This window comes from Pan paniscus, chromosome 9, assembly GCF_029289425.2.
Source record: "Pan paniscus chromosome 9, NHGRI_mPanPan1-v2.0_pri, whole genome shotgun sequence".
Classification (NCBI taxonomy): Eukaryota; Metazoa; Chordata; class Mammalia; order Primates; family Hominidae; genus Pan; species Pan paniscus.
The window spans coordinates 33884853-33903697 of record NC_073258.2 but is presented as its reverse complement, the minus strand read 5'-3'; the positions used below and the strand labels follow the sequence as shown (position 1 = coordinate 33903697).

At 36.3% G+C, this 18845-nt stretch overlaps 1 protein-coding gene and 1 pseudogene across 4 annotated transcripts in view; both read right to left on the bottom strand.

The window, feature by feature from the left end:
* Positions 1 to 18845, bottom strand: part of ELP4 (elongator acetyltransferase complex subunit 4) — a 274679-nt gene that overhangs the window by 91014 nt on the left and 164820 nt on the right. The window lies entirely within an intron of this gene.
* LOC134731195 (putative uncharacterized protein encoded by LINC00269) lies at positions 5317 to 11198 on the bottom strand (annotated as a pseudogene).

The following is an 18845-nucleotide window of genomic DNA, read 5'->3' as shown; positions in this document are numbered from 1 at the left end:
TGCACATGTACCCTAGAACTTAAAGTATAATAATAATAATAATAATAATAATAATAATACAACCAGTTTAAGATTATTTCCATTCAGCACGTTACTCCTTTGGGTGGGCAGTGGAGAGTCTACGTCCCTTCCTTCCTTCCCTAATAAACATGGGGCATGAGCCATGTGTCAGAAACTCTGCTAGGCTTGGAAGAATCAGCGATAAACAAGACACTTGTGGTCTCTATTTACGGAATTGAGTATTTAAGTAGGGGATGATAAAAGTAATTGCAATCTAGTGTGGTTACTGCTATGATAGAGAAAACACAGGATGCTACCAGAGCATAAACGGAGGTATTCAATCTAGACTTGGTGTGGATCATAGAAGCCCTGAGGGAGACAGTGATATTTAAACTGCAGCCTGAAGGATACGCAGAAGTTAGCCTGGCTGAGACCACAGTGGTAGGAGGTGGAGAGGGTGTTACATTGGGGCTGTTGCTCCAATCAGAGGCAACATCATGTGTGAATGAGCCTTCGAGGAATTGGAATTAAGTAGAGCACAGGAAAACTCCTGTTTTGCTGATCTTCTCCTGCTCTTCTGCAAAGCCAAGGTACAGAACTGGGAGCTGTTACTGTGTACTCTTCCAAAATGAGCAATGGAGCAAGAAGTAGAGTCAATGTGCTGGGGTAGCTAAGACTTTACTGTGCCCTTGCAAATGAAAAATTGATGGCCTACTTTTCTACACAAAGATTAGGTCAATTCAGAAACTGTTCTTTAAATAGTTTTCAAAATTCATTATTTATAGTAGTAGGGCAACAGTGAGTAGGGAAAAGATTCCATCACTAGAAGTACTTAATGTTTTTTAGATTCTAGATCATAGCACTTACTGACCATATTAACTTAGGTTAGTTATATTGTATCTTTCGATTTCCTACACCCATTAAGATGAAGGTCTGAAAACCATGGTCTGTACTTTCCTCCCTAACTCTAATATTTGGGCTACATTAATAATATAACTATCAGGATCATAGTATCAAAACACTGCTTCTTGACAGCCCTGGATTCCTTCAAGTTAGTTTAGAAATTTTCCAATTCAACCAGAGCAGCTCCAGTATTGTTAGATTTCTTTATTGGACTTCTGAGTAAGAAGTTTCTCAGAGTTTCACAGCTTAAAAATTTGAAAACCACTTTTCATCTCACTGTTATGTTGCATAGACAAAATGCTTAAATCCTTAGTTGCTTAAAACATGGGGGCAATTCTCCTATTGGTTTGAATGAGGCCAAATCTATGAGTTCTTTAATGATGTTTCAATATCATGTTTATTACTCACTAAGAAGTTAATGTTAAGAGATATCATAACTTCTATCACAATAACCAGCTATGTGTCATCTCAGGATGAATAACCGGCTTTGTGTCATCTGGGGATATCTAATTAGGAAAAGTGGTATGATAAATATTTACATTCCTAGTTCAAAAATTGTTATTGTAAACATTGTGCTTATTGTTTTAAATTCAGAAATCAGAAAGAAACTTCAGTCATAAACTATGTCCTTTAGTTAAACAAGTGTAAACATATGTACCATTCTATTTGGTAAGGTTAAAAAAACCACTGCCAGTAAGGCAATTCTAAATTTACCATGGATTATTTTTTTAAGCTTGAAGATAAAACTGAGGCTTTATAAATGAGAAAATGATGTACTAAAAGCAAGACACTAAATCAATTTTAAACACCAAACACAATTTATGCCTGACTTTAAAACTCATCCACAAAACATTAATCTACACAAAGGCCAGAAGCTGAATGAAGCATAATTTGTGAAACTGATACCTTTCATCACAACCTCTAACTGAAAAGGTCATTAGATATATTATATCTAAGTGAGCAGCTTATCCCTGCTTCATTACTGATAATTAAGACAAGTAATATTTTCTTGACAGTAATGTGTCCGTTAACAGATACAGTCTAGTTTGCATAAAATAAGCATTAATTACCATAGTACTATCTGAGATTTAAAAAAAAAATTAAGTACTTGTGTAACATGCCTTCATCATTTTTTCCCTTAATTTCCAGGCTCAGAAAACATAATGTACACATTAAGAAATTCATCTTTAGTCATGTTTAAATTCATAAGGTACATAACAAAATAGGTATTCTGAAAAAGCAACCAATGAAAGTGAAGGTACCTGTGACTGGGTATCATTTAAATTATCTGTACTAACTTGCCTTGCTCTGAGCTATATGAAATGCCAGAAGCAGCTAATCTTTAATGTTAAGGCTTTTGAAGTCTTAATGTAGGAAATTTGGGGAAGTATAAAATTGTTTCTAAACTGACTGAAAATTAAGAAGTAGTGCCAAGAGCAAAAAAAGTACCTTTAAAAGGCCTTGAATAAGAAAAGACATTATTTGCCTTTGCTTTTTGGGGCAAAAAAAAAAAAAAAAGGAAAAAAAACCCACATGAAACTAAGTACTCAGTACAGGAAACCTTAACTATTACTAGTAATGACTAGTTACTACCAGATAAGAATTTTATTGTTTTTGGCCAGAGGCAAGATTTTCAGGGCCAACATTTTCTTTAAATAAATAAGAAAGATCAAAATAAAATGAAGGTAGGAAGCTAACGGAATTATGCTTTTTTATCAACTCAGACTTTGTAAACTAATTCAGTGTAAGAGGATAAAGGTTAAATTGGGATAACTGTGTCTTGTGTATGAAGTTCTAATTTTACTTTTCCACAAAGCTATAGAAGAAATTCACATTTTAGTAGAAATAATCCATCACAATATTGCAGATATAAAATATACATTTTCTTTTTAGGAAAAAGAAGGGGTATATTTGACTGGTCAGTGACCAAACCTTATTTGAGATTGCACTGTGCGTGCTCCCTCTCACTTGAAGGAAGGTGAGGGCAGATGGACTGGATTGTGGCACAGGTTTCTTTTAATTTGCCACATCTAGAAAAGGAGGAAAGCAGCTATGCCCCAAATGTTGGCAATTTAGCTAGTAGAATGAGGTGGAAACAGATGGGCTTTTGAGTCAGCTATTCCTCTCACTGAATCTTGGCTTTGCTATTCAGCAGACATTTGATCTTGTGTAAGCACTCTCTTGAGCCTCAGGTCTTTCACATGAAAAAATCAGCTAATAATATTTATTCTGAATGAATTAATCTAAGGATTAAGTGAGATAATGCATACGAAACACATGTTATTTTCTTTTCCTTCCTTCATGAGAGGAACATTAATTTTGGTTCCATTTCACAGACCACCAACATTTCCCTGGTATATGGAGGAGGTGGAGAACAGAGTATTGTTTGCTAACAAGCACTTCTCCAGGTTTCCATTAGCAGAGCAATGCTTCTTTGCCTGAGTGAAAAACCACCACCACCACCACCACCACCACAACCCTATGAGAAAGATGCTAATTGTCTCTATTTAATAGGTGAGAAAACTGAAGCAGAAAGACATTATTTGCTGAGCTCACACATCCAATAAGTGGTAGAGTCAACTTTCAAATTCAGGCTGTTGAACTACAGAGCCTCATTCTAAATCACTATACCATACTACTTCATACAGTACATAGAACATAAGATGGGAAGTCAGTGGCCACAGACTTCCTATCATAAGCAAGGAGTTGGGCAGGGGCTTTCACATAATGTAATTCTCAGTCTTTCTTCCACCCTCCATTCGGACAAATGCATCAACCCAGACAGCAATTGGGAAGGAGAAATGCACTACATCTGCCCAGTGTGTAAGCCATTTTTTTCATTCTTCTTTCTTTCTTTCTTTTTTTTTTTTAGAGACAGGTTCTCATTTTGTGGCCCAGGATGAAGTGCAGTGACACAACTGAACCTCACTGCTGACCCCTGAACTCCTGTGCTGAAGTGATCCTCCCACCGCAGGCTTCTGAGTAGATGGGACTACAGGTGTGCACCACCATACCTGGCTAATTTAAAAAAATTTTTGTAGAGTCGAGGTCTTGCTATGTTGCCCAGGTTGGTCTTCCACTCCTGGCCTCAAGTGATCCTCTCACCACTCAGTAGGCGAGAGCCACTGCACCCAGCTTTCCATTATTTTCAAGTAAAGATGAACCTATTGAAGCTAAAGGCATTCTCACAGGACAAGATACTAATTAATAATTAATCATACTTTAATCAGTATACCAAATAGTCTATGCCTGAAAGCTTCTCAAAGAATTAAAGCGAACCCTGTGCAAGGTGCTTATGTGCCATAGAAATTTTGTTCAGCATTCCACTCAATGACAAAGTTAACAAATTGCCATAAATTAGAGAAACCAAATATATTAGTCTAGATCTAATTTACTGTTCTCCCAATGATAAGAGCTGCAAACAGGAAGTCCCCTGATTTTCCCCTCTCAAATCCTCACAAATTTGTTCTCTTTTTATGTAGGCTCAAATTAATCTAATATGTATGTAAAAGTTAGGGACTCATAATTTCCTATCTCAAAGGCACTTCTACATACTGTTCACTCTTCACAGGTCAGTGACTATGCATATTAGTAAAATAATAGCAATACTGGAAGTTCATTTTCTAGTATAATATTATCAATTCTACATTTCTTGAGTGTATACTCTGCTTAGCAATGTGCTGTATAGATTTTGAATATTGTACAAAGTGGTACCTTCTTGTTCTATTTACTACATGAAATCTTTGACATTAATGAAACATGACACAGTACTGTATTCTAGTATGAAATTTCCTCTACTCCAATATACCTGGTAAGACTTAGTGGGGGTCAAAAAGATCAAAAGAGTGGGAGGAAAGAATGCCTGAAAGATTCGGTTTATCTTTAGATTTTAGTTCAAATTCAACTACTTGGGTTATGACTTTCAAAGGTCAATTATTTTTAGCTAAATAAGTAGAAAATTGGTCCTGGTAAGCAGGCATGTATCTCTCAGGGGTGAGGATGGAGGTAGGGATAAGGAGAAACCATTCCCTTGCATTACAGTAAATGATACAATAATTTCACATTCATATATATAAACAGCATTAGCATAACACCATTCTTTGTAGAAAGGGATGTTAACATTTAGAAGGTTGTAATTATTTTAGGAATAATGAATTTCTATAAGGCATCTGTTTTTTCCAAAGTATTTTGGTTAAAGCCTGATTTGCGTGAAAACATAAATAACCTCTTGGTCCAGACTCAGAGCATCAGGAAGCTTTAACAGATGGCCTCATTTAAAAATCATTTGTTAAGATATCTCACATTTATCCAACACGCTGTCAACGTCTTCCTTTTATTCAATCGTGATTTTACATATTTCTGTCATAAATATTTTTTAATCCTGTGCATTCATGGAAATCACACAATTTAGTATTTATACTTAATTTGGTTTGGGGGTAACCCTGATTCTTTTAAACTTATGCCATTAACTAAAGTATTATAGAATGATTAATTATAGAAAAATACAAAGTTTAATATTAACTCATGAAAATGCAATCAAAAGCAACATTTTAATCAAGGTACAAGTGGAAAAAGCAAAATAATTGAAAAATTACCTATTCTGCACCCACCTCTATTATTCTTTCCTTCTCCTTTCTTTCATTCTCAAGAATCTGGAACAGAGAGTCGATACTTGCTGTCTCTATTTCCTTACCTCCCATTCACTTTTTATACTTTCAAAGAAACTGCAAAAGCCATTAGATCTTTAACCAACTACATGTAATTAAGGTTTTGAGCCCTATGCCCCTGAAACTTCTTGGTCAATGGTCACCTATGAGCCTCATATTGCCAAATGCAATAGACTTCTCTATCTATGAGTCAATTGTTGTTTCTATTTATTGCTCAATGCATTTGGCATTGTTCATTATTCCTTCAAAATTCTCTCTTCCCTTAATTTCCATGAGACCACTCCACATGATTCTTCTGCCTTCTTCTCTTCTGAATCTAAACATGTTTTCTGATCTTACATGTTCTAATGTCTTCAACTACCAGCTATATAACAATGATTCCCAAATATACATCTCTGGATCATGTATCTCCTTAGAACAAATTCACACATCCAAATGTTCAAAGGCTATATCCACCTATATGTCCTATTCTACATGTCCCAAACTGCACCTTTTCCTATGGTCCCTATTTTAATGAAAGACACCAACCTCATCTAGTCACCCAAATCAGATATTTGGGAGCAAGTTTAGACTCCTCCTTTTCTCTTACTAAATGACTAAGTTCAGTTGATTTTATCTCATGTCTAATCATTATGATGATGGTGATGGTGATGATGATGATCACCTGGCCTCTGCAACAGTTTCCTAACTCAACTCTTGGCCTCTAGTCTTGTCACCCCACCCCCACTCCAATCTCTTTTCATACTCCTGCCAGAGTGATTTTTTTTTTTTTGAAGCAGGGTCTCACTCTGTTGCCCAGGCAGGAGTGCACTGGCATGATCTTGGCTCACTGCAACCTCCACCTCCCCAGCTCAATTGATCCTCCCACCTCAGCCTCCCAAGTAGCTGGGACCACAAGCGTCGCCACCATGCCTGGCCAATTTTTTGTAGAGATGGGGCTTCACCATGTTGCCCAGGCTGGTCTTGAACTGGGCTCAAGTAATCCGCCTGCCATGGCCTCCCAAAGTGCTAGGATTATACTTGTGAGCCACTGCACCAGGCCCAGAGTGATACTTCTAAAACACAAATCTGATTGGTAATCTCTGCATAAAATACTTTAATGGCTCCCCATTACCCATGGGAGAGAATCTAAAATTGTGAGCTGGAAATCACATCATGATCTGCCTCTCTCACAGGGCTTCCCTCCTTTATCCATGTTTAATCTGAAGTTTTAATAAAATAGTCAGATGCTTGCATCTAATTATAGTGAATATGTTTGTACTTAAGATAATCAAGATGAGAAGCTATTCCATACCAAAAAAAAAAAAAAAAAGCCAACCCACAAGATCATGAAAAATCAGAAATATGGTACAGGTAGAATCTAGAATAAAAATTAGTTTCAGGATAAATAATAACAGACCAGAGTTTCTTGGTATTAATTAGAGAAAGAAGGTGATAACCTTAATTGTATTAGGGCTAGCATGACAAAATAAATAATAGATTACTAATATATAAAATGTATATATTTTTCACAGGTGAGTTTGGCTTTCATTTTGACTAAGTCATAAAGCCTACAAAAAGGTTAGAAAAGGAAACTATTATAACAGACTCTAGAGAAGTTGTGTGATAACCCCTTGAAAAGACAATTTCAACATATAACTTTTATACATAAAAGTATTAATGTGCTATAATCATTTAACAATATATAGGAAAGATTTTTTTTTTTTTTTTTTTTTTTTAAGATGGAGTCTCAGTCTGTCGTCCAGGCTGGAGTGCAGTGGTGTGATCTCGGATCACTGTAACCTCCGCCTCCCAGGTTGAAGTGATTCTCCTGCCTCAGCCTCCTGGCTAGCTGGGACTACAGGCGTGTGTCACCATGCCCAGCTAATTTTTTGTATTTTTAGTAGAGAAGGGGTTTCACCATATTAGCCAAGATGATCTCGATCTCTTGACCTCGTGATCTGCGTGCCTGGCCTCCCAAAGTGCTGGGATTACAGGCGTGAGCCACCACACCCAGCCAGAAATATTTTTAAAATAAACTTTATTAAGAAAATTCATTAAAGTCTCTGCATTTCATATGTCTTCACTAATTTATTAAAGTTTGGATACAAATCTGTTAAGTTTCAACTCTTCTGTTACAAATGTAATTCACTACACTCTTCTTGAAGTAATTGCACTATTGCATTGAAACCCATTTCAATTAACTATGTAATTGGAAATATAGAGTAAAAAAAATGCACAGGTTAGGTAAATTATTCAGTAACTTTAGTTTTTTTTTCAATTAAATTTCCTTTGCTATTTTGTTGTTGTTGTTGTTGTTGTTTTGAGACGGAGTCTTGCTCTGTAGCCAGGCTGGAGTGCAATGGCGCGATCTCAGCTCACTGCAACCTCAGCCTCCCAGGTTCAAGCGATTCCCCTGCCTCAGCCTCCCAAGTAGCTGGGATTACAGGTGCCCACTACCACGCCTGGCTAATTTTTTGTATTTTAGTAGAGACAGGGTTTCACCATGTTGGCCAGGATGGTCTTGATCTCCTGACCTCGTGATCCACCCGCCTTGGCCTCCCAAAGTGCTGGGATTACAGGCTTGAGCCACTGCTCCCGGCCTGAACTTCCTTTGCTATTAGGACCCTTTCTTTCTGCAAAACTTTTTGTAAAGGTTTTCAGTATTATGTCTTAAAGTACCAATTTATGCTTACGTGGGTACATATATTGAAATCATTTTATAATTTGTTTAGTAAGATCAAAATCAGGAATATCAGCAGCTCCTTGAAAGTGCCCTCAGCTCCTTTCCAGACACTCCCTGTGAAGACAGTGTCCAGTGTTTCTTTCTAAAAGTCTATTGTAACAGTCTTTTGTATCAGATTGTAGTCCATCTGGAATTGATTTTTGTTTACGCTGTGAAGAAGGGGTCAAGATTTACTTTTGTTTTTCATATGGATCATACGGATACCAGTTTTGACTGAGTACTATTTATTGAAAAGCACATCCTTCCCCATCTGCACTAGTGTTATTTTTGGCATAAGTCACAGGTGATCATATACGTATGGGTCTGTTTCTGGACTCTTCTGTCCTGTTTGGTTACAATGATCTGTCCTTGTGTCAATACCACAAATGTTGATACAGGGTAGTCCTCCTACATTGCTATGTATAAATATTATTTTTTGGGGCTGGGTGCTGTGGCTCATGCCTTTAATCCCAGCACTTTGGGAGGCCGAGATAAGTGCATCACTTGAGGTCAGGAGTTCGAGACCAGCCTGGCCAACATGGTGAAATCCCATCTCTAGTAAAAATACAAAAATTAGCCAGGGGTGGTGGCATACATCTGTAATTTCAGCTACTTGGGAGGCTGAGGCAGGAGAATCACTTGAATCCCCAAGGTGGAGATTGCAGTGAGCCAAGATTGATCCACTGCACTCCAGCCTGGGTGACAAACGGAGATTCTGGTTTTTTTTTTAGATTATCTTTTTGGTCCTTTGCATTTTTTTATTTAACAAAAATTTATGCTGGGATTTTTACAGGGACTGCATTGAATATAAACATAAACTCTGGAAGAAGTGACATACCAATTTATATTTGTAGTAGCTTTAGTTACACTTTCAAAGTTGTGTAGGATCATAGCAGTTCTTAACTGGGTACGACTGCACAGAGCATCGTTGAATGCCAGAATACCCTAGCCTCATGCATTAAATATTACTGACAATCACTGTAATAACCAAAACCATGTTGATATCCAAGAACTGAAAAAGTTCATCCAGTAATGTTTCTTTCCTATGGCTGAAGTCTGTAATTCCTATTGTTCATTATTTAATAATCATTTACTTAGTATCTAATAAGTGATCTTTTCTACCTCTTATCAATTTTGACATTTATATCTAGCTAATTGAATTTATCCCATAGTACAGATGGAAGAAATCTCTTTAATTATTAAATTGTGAATTCTTTAAAATAGAAACAATGTCTTATTTTTGTATCTCTAGTACCCCCTATACAGTAGGCTTTTAAATAGATGTTTAGCAAATTATCTTAATAGACCATAAAATAATTTTATTTCATCTAGAACATTAATCTTAAAATGCCCATGGCCTTGGAACCTGCAGAAATGATGATGGATTTAAATGTTCATGAAGGAAAATTTCATTGGTGTTTCACAAAATTTAGAAGAGCTTGAGCCTGTTTCATCTGTCCTAGAGTAAAATTCAAAATAATACACTCAATTTGCCAATTTGAAACTTCAACAGTATGGTAGTTTTAACACGGCTTTTAAATTATATTTTTAAAAATGGAAACCTCATACTTTGAAGTGGTACAAAAAATTATAAACTAGAAAAAATTTTAAAAGCTATATGAAAATTAAAAAACTCCAAACTTTGTATTTTTAATCAAGCTTACACAAGACACCATAAAAGCTCCTAAAGAGTTGCACAGCAAAAATCTCAATGCTTACTTACAAGATATGCCATAGAAAGAAACTACACATTTGTGTGTAAAATAAGCTGTTCTAAAAATACATTACATGGCTAATGTTAATAAAATAGGATACAAAAATAGGAAGAAGAATGGTAACTAGCTAAGCTTGGGCTTTGTGGGGAGGAGAGGGAAGGTAAAGAAAAATAAGTAAATAAATTTATGTAAATATACATAAAATATTTGGCTAGTACCAAATATACTGATTCAGTGAAATATTTTGGCACTATGGGTGAAATAAAGGCATAGAATATATACTTTCTGACCTCAAGAAACTTACAGTCAAATGGGCAAGGTGTCAAAATAAGTAATAATATAAATAGAAAGTGATAAGTACATAAATATTTGATAGTCCAAATGACTTTCAAGATGCAACTCAAATATCTTCCTTCTGTAGCTTTCCCTGAACAACTGCCTCATTATTAGTCTTTGTACAGTATTTTCATACCTAACTCTATTTTTGTATCAGTCAATTTCTATTATAGTTGTTTATATGTCAGTTTTCTCTACTAGGCTATGAGCTCTTTATGGGTAGGAGTTGTGTTAATACATATTTGTATATTCACAAAAGGCCCGGCACATGGTAGTTATTTCTTATACTTACTCAACTTGAGCTAATACAGTATCATACAAAATGTACAAAAATGAGAGAACTGAACAATGAATGCCAAGGTGCTAATTTTACAAATACAAAAAAAAGGTCAATTTATGATGCAACTGTCCAGGCTAGGCTCAGGGAGCAGGTGAGATTTGAAGTCAACTCTGAATATGTATGTGAGATCTCAGCAGGGGCAAAGACAGTAAGCATCCTGGAAGTGTGACCGAAGTAGTGCTACCAGACTTACTGCTTCTGCACTTTTCTAACAATAGCAGCTAGTGAGGAAGGCAAATACGTAAACAAGCACCTATGAGTCTTATTGATGGGCCACTAATATTACAGCCTTGAGTAATCTATGATTCTTCCTCCTCTTTCATCATTCAGATCCTGGCAAATATCAAGTACAGTATCAAGTACAGCTCTTCACTTAAATCTCTCTTAGATTTGTCAATAGCTTGGCTGAAACTGTTGCATAGTTGGATGGGACGCTGACATTACAGAAGCACTAAATCAACATCAGTATCTACTTACCTTTAGACTTGTTCTCTTTGAAATACAAAGCCCTAGGCCGGGCGCGGTAGCTCATGCCTGTAATTCCAGCACTTTGGGAGGCTGAGGCGGATTAATTACCTGAGGTCAGGAGTTCGAGACCAGCCTGGCCAACATGGTGGAACCCCGTCTCTACTAAAAATACAAAAATTAGCTGGGTGTGGTGGTGGGCGCCTGTAATCCCAGCTACTAGGGAGGCTGAGGCGGGATAATTGCTTGAACCCAGGAGGCGAGGTTGCCGTGAGCCGAGATCGTGCCACTGCACTCCAGCCTGGGCAACAAGAGTGAAGCTCCAACTTAAAAAAAAAAAAAAAAAAAAGGAAAGAAATATAAAGCCCTATTTGTTCAAGCACCTATCAGTTTTCTTTTACAAACACTGTAACCATTTCCTCACTGATGTATCTTCTGTCCATCTTCTTCCAGATCATCAAAAACATTACTTTCCCTTTCAATCTTCTTCTAATTTGCCTTCAAACAGATGTAACATCTCTCTCCTTAAGTCTCACAGCATTTTATCCTTCTTTATTACACTTAGGATATTTTGCCCTGTATTGATTTTTGCACATCTATCTAATCTCTTCTACAACTGTATTCACTTTTCTGGTGGAAAAATGGTGTTTTATTTATTTGCTTTACACATAGCAGCTGTCTAATTTTCTGAACTGATTGAGACTAAGCATACTTTACTGTGATATGCATGTTTACAAACAATTCTATACGGTATGATGCAAAGCTTGGGCACATAACAAATCAAACCCTGTTTTTGCTGCCCTTCCAGAAACCCCATTCACAACGCAGAACCAAGCCTAATTATACACGACTGTTAGATGAATTTAAAATGCTTTTCTCTGTTCAGCTTGAATATATATTTCAGAAGGAGAAAAGCCTGAAATCTTATTTCAGACCTATCCTCAATTCCCCTCATGATAGAAAGTAAAATTTCAAAAAAAAAAAAAAGATCTAAATATGTGAGTGTAAATTTTTACAAAAATAGAAGTTACCAAGTTGGTTAATTTCAACTGTTACTAATGAGTCAGGATATACTGACATTTATAAGTTTCACCAAGAAAACTTAACCTCAGGTTAATAAAGGTATGATCACACTTTATCTTTTTTTGATACATCAGCTAATTCATACCTCAAAAATATTTAATTTGGGAATACCTGAGCTCCTCAGGATAAATTAATTATATTTTAAATTGAGTTTTTACAGTCCATAACAGAGTTTTATTTCAACATGATCGCTTTGCATTAAATAAAATGAGTCTACCTTAGAGTTCTTCCTTAACAATTTCATTACTAAACTCTGCAAAGAAGCTTTTCATGATGTAGGTTCATCTACTGTGCAGCCTATTGAACACAACATTAGAAGATTAAAAACAACCTTCTCTATTGCATACAACATTTTCTAACACTCAAGGGCAGTGAATTTAAACATATTTTAATTGTCAAACCGTTACTTCAAATGATATGTATGAAACAAATAAAACACATATGCTCTGATTCAGGCAGGGGTGAGTATATTGAACTTAGTGTTTTCCTTGCCCTTTGCTTCCTTCTTGCTTATACCCCTCCACAACCCCTATCCGAAACTCAAACCAGCAATTTCAGAGGATCTTCTGTGAAACCACTGGGGCCATAGCATTTTGCAAACCAATGCTCTAGGGTAAATTTGTTTCAAAAACTAGTGATGCAGATGCAGAAATACTGTCATAAATATCACTTTAGCAACATGGGATTCTTGCCAGTTTCAAGATGTATTATATTTAACTCAATTCCTTCTGTATAATAAAGAACCAATAAGTGCTTAATTTTCTTCACAATGATGTTACAATAATAAAAAGTATGTTGGAGACTTCTGTTTTCCAGTCCTGCATGTAATGAACTTGGAAGGTGTCATTCCTGTCTCCACAAGCAAAAAGCTGAACAAACTGAAAAATCAACAAATCTTAGATCCATCAGATAATTGGGGTCACAGGGAAAACCACTGCCCTCTGTGATTGTAGAAATGATAGGTAGATACAGAGAATCACAACTTACCCAAGTAAAACCCTAGGAAAAAAAAATTCTCCACAGGGACCAATACCAAAAGAGTAGGAAAATCTAAACTGTAAAAGACAAACTGTTGGAAGCTCAGGGTGGACATTAGAGAGTACACAACTCCAGAGGGACCCAGCCCTAGGAATGAAAGACATAATACTGTCAAGATTTCAGTTCTTTCCAACTTGATCTATAAATTCAACGTAATCCAAATAAAAATCCAAGCAAGTTATTTTATGGATATTGGCAAACTGACTCTAAAGCTTATATGGAAAGGCAAAAGACCCATAATAGCCAACACGATACTGAAGAACAAAGTCGCAGGACTGAAACTACCTGTTATGGGCTGAACTGTGTCCCTTCAAAATTCATATGGTAAAGCCCTTACGCATAGTATCTCATAATGTAACCATATTTGGGTATGAGGTCTTTGAGGAGGAATTAAGTTAAAATGACGTCTTTAGGGTGTGTCCTAATCCAATATGACTGGTGTCCTTCTGAGAAAAAGAAACTTAAACTCAGACATGTGCAAGCACAGAGGGAAAACATAGGGAGAAACAGTCATCTACAAGCCAAGTAGAGAGGCCTCAGAAGAAATTAACCCTGCTGATATCTTGATTTTAGACTTCTGACCTCCAGAACTGTAAGAAAAGAAAATTTCTATTGTTTAAGTCAGCCAGTGTGTGGTATTTATTGTGGTTGCACTAGCAAACTAATATACTGCCTGACTTCAAGATATAATATAAAGCTACCATAATCAAGACATGTGGTATAGTCTTGATTATGGTCTATGTGGTACATGAATATAGATTATGATATATGTGGTACATGAATATAGTCAACTGAACTTGAATATAGTTGCATGAATATAGTCAACAAACAAATGGTATATAAAATATACAAAGAACTTCTAAAATTCAACAATAACAGAAAAACCAACTTAATTTAAAAATGGGCAAAAGATGTGCATAGACAACTCACCAAAGAAGACAGATGGATGGCAAAAAAACATATAAAAAGAAGTTTCATATCATATGTCCAGAAAATTGCAAACTAAAACAATAATGAGATGCCACTCTCATTTTCTACATTTTAGAAAAATGGCTAAAATCCAAAAACACTGATAACACCAAATGCTGACAAGGATGTGGAGCAACAGGAACTCTCATTCATTGCTGGTGGGAATTTAAAAGGTGTAGCTACTGTGGAAGTCAGTTTGCCAGTTTCTTGCAAAATGAAATATGCTCTTATACAATCTATCAATTACACTCCTTGATATTTACCCAATGAGTTGAAAACTTATGTCCACACAAAAACCTGCACATGGATATTTATACCAGTAGCTTTCTTCATAATTGCCAAAACTTGGAAGCAACCAAGATGTTCTTTAGTAAGCGAACGAATAAATAAACTATGGTACACCCACACAATGCAATATTATTTAGCACTAAAAGAAATGAGTTATCAAGCCAGAGAAAGACATGGGAGAACATAAAATGCACATATATATATACACACACACACACACACACATACACACATATACATATATGTATGCAATAAATAATAACAATTATTTATTAATTTTGAGACAGGATCTTGATATGTCACCTAGGCTGGAGTGCAGTGGTGTGCGACCACGGTTCTCTGCAACCTTGACCTTTTAGGCTCAAGTGATCCTCTCACCTCAGACTCCTGAGTAGCTGGGACCACAGCTGCACACCACCATACCTGGCTAATTTTTAAAATTTTTTGCAGAGACAGGGGTCTCATTTTGTGGTCCAGGTTGGTCTCAAACTCCTGGCCTCAATCAATCCTCCCATCTCAGCCTCCCAAAGTGCTGGGATTATAGGCATGAGCCACTGTACCTGGCCTTAAATGCATATTGCTAAGGGAAAAAAGCCAATATGAAGAAGCTACAATCTACGTAATTACATGGCATTGTGAAAAAGGCAAAATTGTTTATTGAAACAGTAAAAAGATCAATAGTTGTCAGACACTGGGGGAGGGAAGAAAGAAGGGGGAGAGAAAGATGAATAGGTAGAGAACAGGGGATTTTTAGGAAAGTTTCACAATTCCATATGATACTGTGATGGGAATACATGTCATTATACATTTGTCAAGATCCACAGAATGTCAAAACAGAGTGAATCTTAGTATAAAGTATGGACTTCAGTCAATAATAATGTATCAATTCTGGCTCACCAATTGTAACAAATATTCCACTCTAATGCAAGATGTTAATAATAGGGGAAACTGAGGAATGAGTGTGGATGGGTATATGAGAACTCTATATTTTCTTTTCAATTTTTCTGTAAGCCTTTTAAAAACTCTTTAAAAAGTCTATTAACAGTTTGCATCAATGTTAAGTATTTCATTCCATTCTTGTTTTTTTAAATCACATTGGCATAACCTAAAGACCTATTTTTGTAGATTATAATCAACTACTATAACCATGAAAAAACTTGGAGTATTTTCTAAATTTCAATGTACTACATAATATAAAGCAGAGGTCTTAAAACTGGAAAATGCATCCCCTTTGGGTTTTACAAAGACTTTCCAATAGCTACGTGGGTGTGGGCAGTTTCAAAATAATTCAATTTTGAGATCCTCAGTTTCCATAGTTATTCTCTACTAAAATTAATCTACTTGAAAATGTACCTACAGTCTGCAAGTTCTCCTTTCCCATTTAATTGAAGTTGGCAAAAGAAGGCATAGCTCTCACCCACCCTGGACCTTGGTGTGCGTTACATTGCTCCTAAGGGAGAGTCCCATAATTGCAAAACAGACAAACTAAAGGGGATTGCATTTTGTTTCATGATGACCATGGGACACACTCATGGCAACAGAAAGTGAGGAGATTGTCCTGGAAACTATTTAATTAGAATTTAAAAATGAAGTCGGACTTTGTTCTCATCAATTTGACAATGATTGCCAATTAGACTATATTACAAACCTTTTCTACTAATTGAATGAGCTAAGCCTATACTGCATGATTTGGATGAAAATATATTAAAGCATATATTGGTCAGAAATTATACCCTTTGTCACTATTTGAACATATAATAGAAAATTTTATATCAACTTAAAAATGTGTGAGGAGGTACATGGTTTTAAAAAATGATGTAAATATAAATAAAAATATTGATAATTGAATGAAACTTGCTAAACTTGGCCATAACCCAAAAACTACAAAGAGGGCTTGGCCTTTGGAGTCTCTTACAGGCTTGAATTGGAGCTTAGCCATTCATTTGATACATGATTTTGGGCTAATGACTTAACCTCTCTAAGCCTCTTTATCTCTCTGAGAACTAGCTGTGGGGGTTAAATAATACCAGCAAAGTGCCTATACAGTGTCTAACAGTACCTACTAAATAATAGCAATAAATGATATTATTTCAACTAGTATAAGCTTCCAAATTCATTCATTCTTGTATACAATTTAAATAGGGAAGAAGACAGGAAACAACTTGAGAGAAACTGAGACATACAAACTTGTTTTTTTGAGCACCTTATCGTATGTAAGATACTGTTCTAAACAGAATGGAATGTACAAAAATCCTTGTTCTTGTGAAACCTACATCCTAGTACAGGAAGATGGAAAGTGAACATAATAGATATGAAAATTATACAGCATATTAGAAGGTGGTGAGTGCTATGGGAAAACATGAAGCAGATTAAGAGTGATTGGCAATAGCAGAATAGGGATAGATTGCTATTTGGAAAAGAAGAGTCAGGAAACCCTCATTAAGAAGGTGATATATGAACAAATATTTGAGGGCATTGAGGAAGTTAGCTATGAAAAGATCTGAAAGAATAACATTTCAGGCAGAGGAAACAGGCAGCAAAGTCCCTGAGGCTTACTGTGTTCAAGCAAGGAGGCCAGTGTGGCTAAAATGGAGCAAATGGTGGGAGAGGAATAAAAGATGAGGTCAGAGAGGAAAGGCAGCCAGGTCATGTAGGGTCTTGGTGGTCACTTAAGGACTTCTGAGTGAGATGAAGAATCAACACAGAGTCTGAGCAGTGAGATGACATGATCTGTCTCATGTTTTAAAAGAATCATCCTCTTGGCTACTGTATGAGAACAGACTGAAGGAGGTCAGGGTTAAAAGAAGAAATCTAGTTAGGAGGCTTGGACTGGGTGGTAGCATTGGAGGTGGTAAAAACTGTTTAAATTATGAATATATTTTAAAGCAAAGCCAACAGGATTTTCTGTCAGATTGAATGTTGGGTAAATAGTAATTGTTTTCTTCTATTTGAAGAGGGAAAAAAATCTTCCTATAAACACCTGAAAAAGATTGTATAACTACAGAGTTTTTAGAGGGAAGGGACTTCTTTCATAACTTCCACAGTATAAGTATCTAAGATGTTAAGTGAGAACAGAAACCATGTATAGCATTTGCATTTCCCACAGTGCCTACATGATCACTTCAGCACTGTATATGCTTAATATATTTTTAAAAAAGATTAAATGTAGCTGGGCATGGTGGCTCACACCTGTAATCCCAGCACTTTGGGAGGCCGAGGTGAGTGGATCACCTGAGGTCAGGAGTTCGAGACCAGCCTCAACATGGAGAAACCCTGTCTCTACCAAAAATACAAAATTAGCCAGGCGTGGTGGTACATGCCTGTAATCCCAGCTACTCGGGAGGCTGAGGCAGGAGAATTGCTTGAACCTGGGAGGCGGAGGTTGCAGTGAGCTGAGATTGCGCCATTGCACTCCAGCCTGGGCAACAAGAGCGAAACTCCGTCTCAAAAAAAAAAAAAAAAAAAAAAGATTAAATGTATTAATTGTTATACTACACTCCCTCTCATGACTCTTGGGGGCAACAATTCTGCCCATTCAATCTGTCACAATCTCTTCCCTGTCCTGCCCTTAACTCTTCACTTCTGACAGTGATGATTTTTCCTACATGCTAAGAATGTATATGCTAAGGAAACCAGATGGAGAAATAACTGCCTTTTTGTAGTATTAGCAATAAAATAGAAAAAGAGGGCTACAGTGGTAACCAAGCACTTAGCTTCCATAATTTCCAAAGCTTTGTTACTGCCACGTTGTGTACAAACATGCGCACACTTTACAATCCAAGTGCTTTTTTTTTTAACTAGGTACTAGAAACCTGAATTAATGAAGACATTGCTACTGCTATTATATAAAGAGGTAACATTCAGTCTTGTTTTACTAATATGGACAGAATATTAATTCAGTTCTTAAATGTAAATTCTTTCAGAAATCCTGAGCTTGAATAAGTTTAACTTTATGAGTGCCTTCAGGTTTGAGAGAAAAGCCATGCCCTGGCATGTTTTCAAACAGCCCTTACGTGAAGACTGCAGTGCTGTAGGGAAGAGGCTTTTATCTCCATTTACTTCCAATCCTAAAATGTACAACTGGTAAAATGAAGAAAAATGGTTGGCGGGTCAAACTAAAATGGTAACTCTTTTCACAGTTTTATAAATGAGACTTTCCTTTCCATATTAAATGTTTTAGCACAGCTTTCCAAATATACTCATTCTATAGACTTCTATTCAAATTAGTTGGAAATACATGTTTTCTTATTTTCTACCTTTTATTTAACAAAATGTGTCAACTGAAGACATGGTGATGACTGGTTGCATCACACTTCAAGGTTTTTCTATTAAGTGGC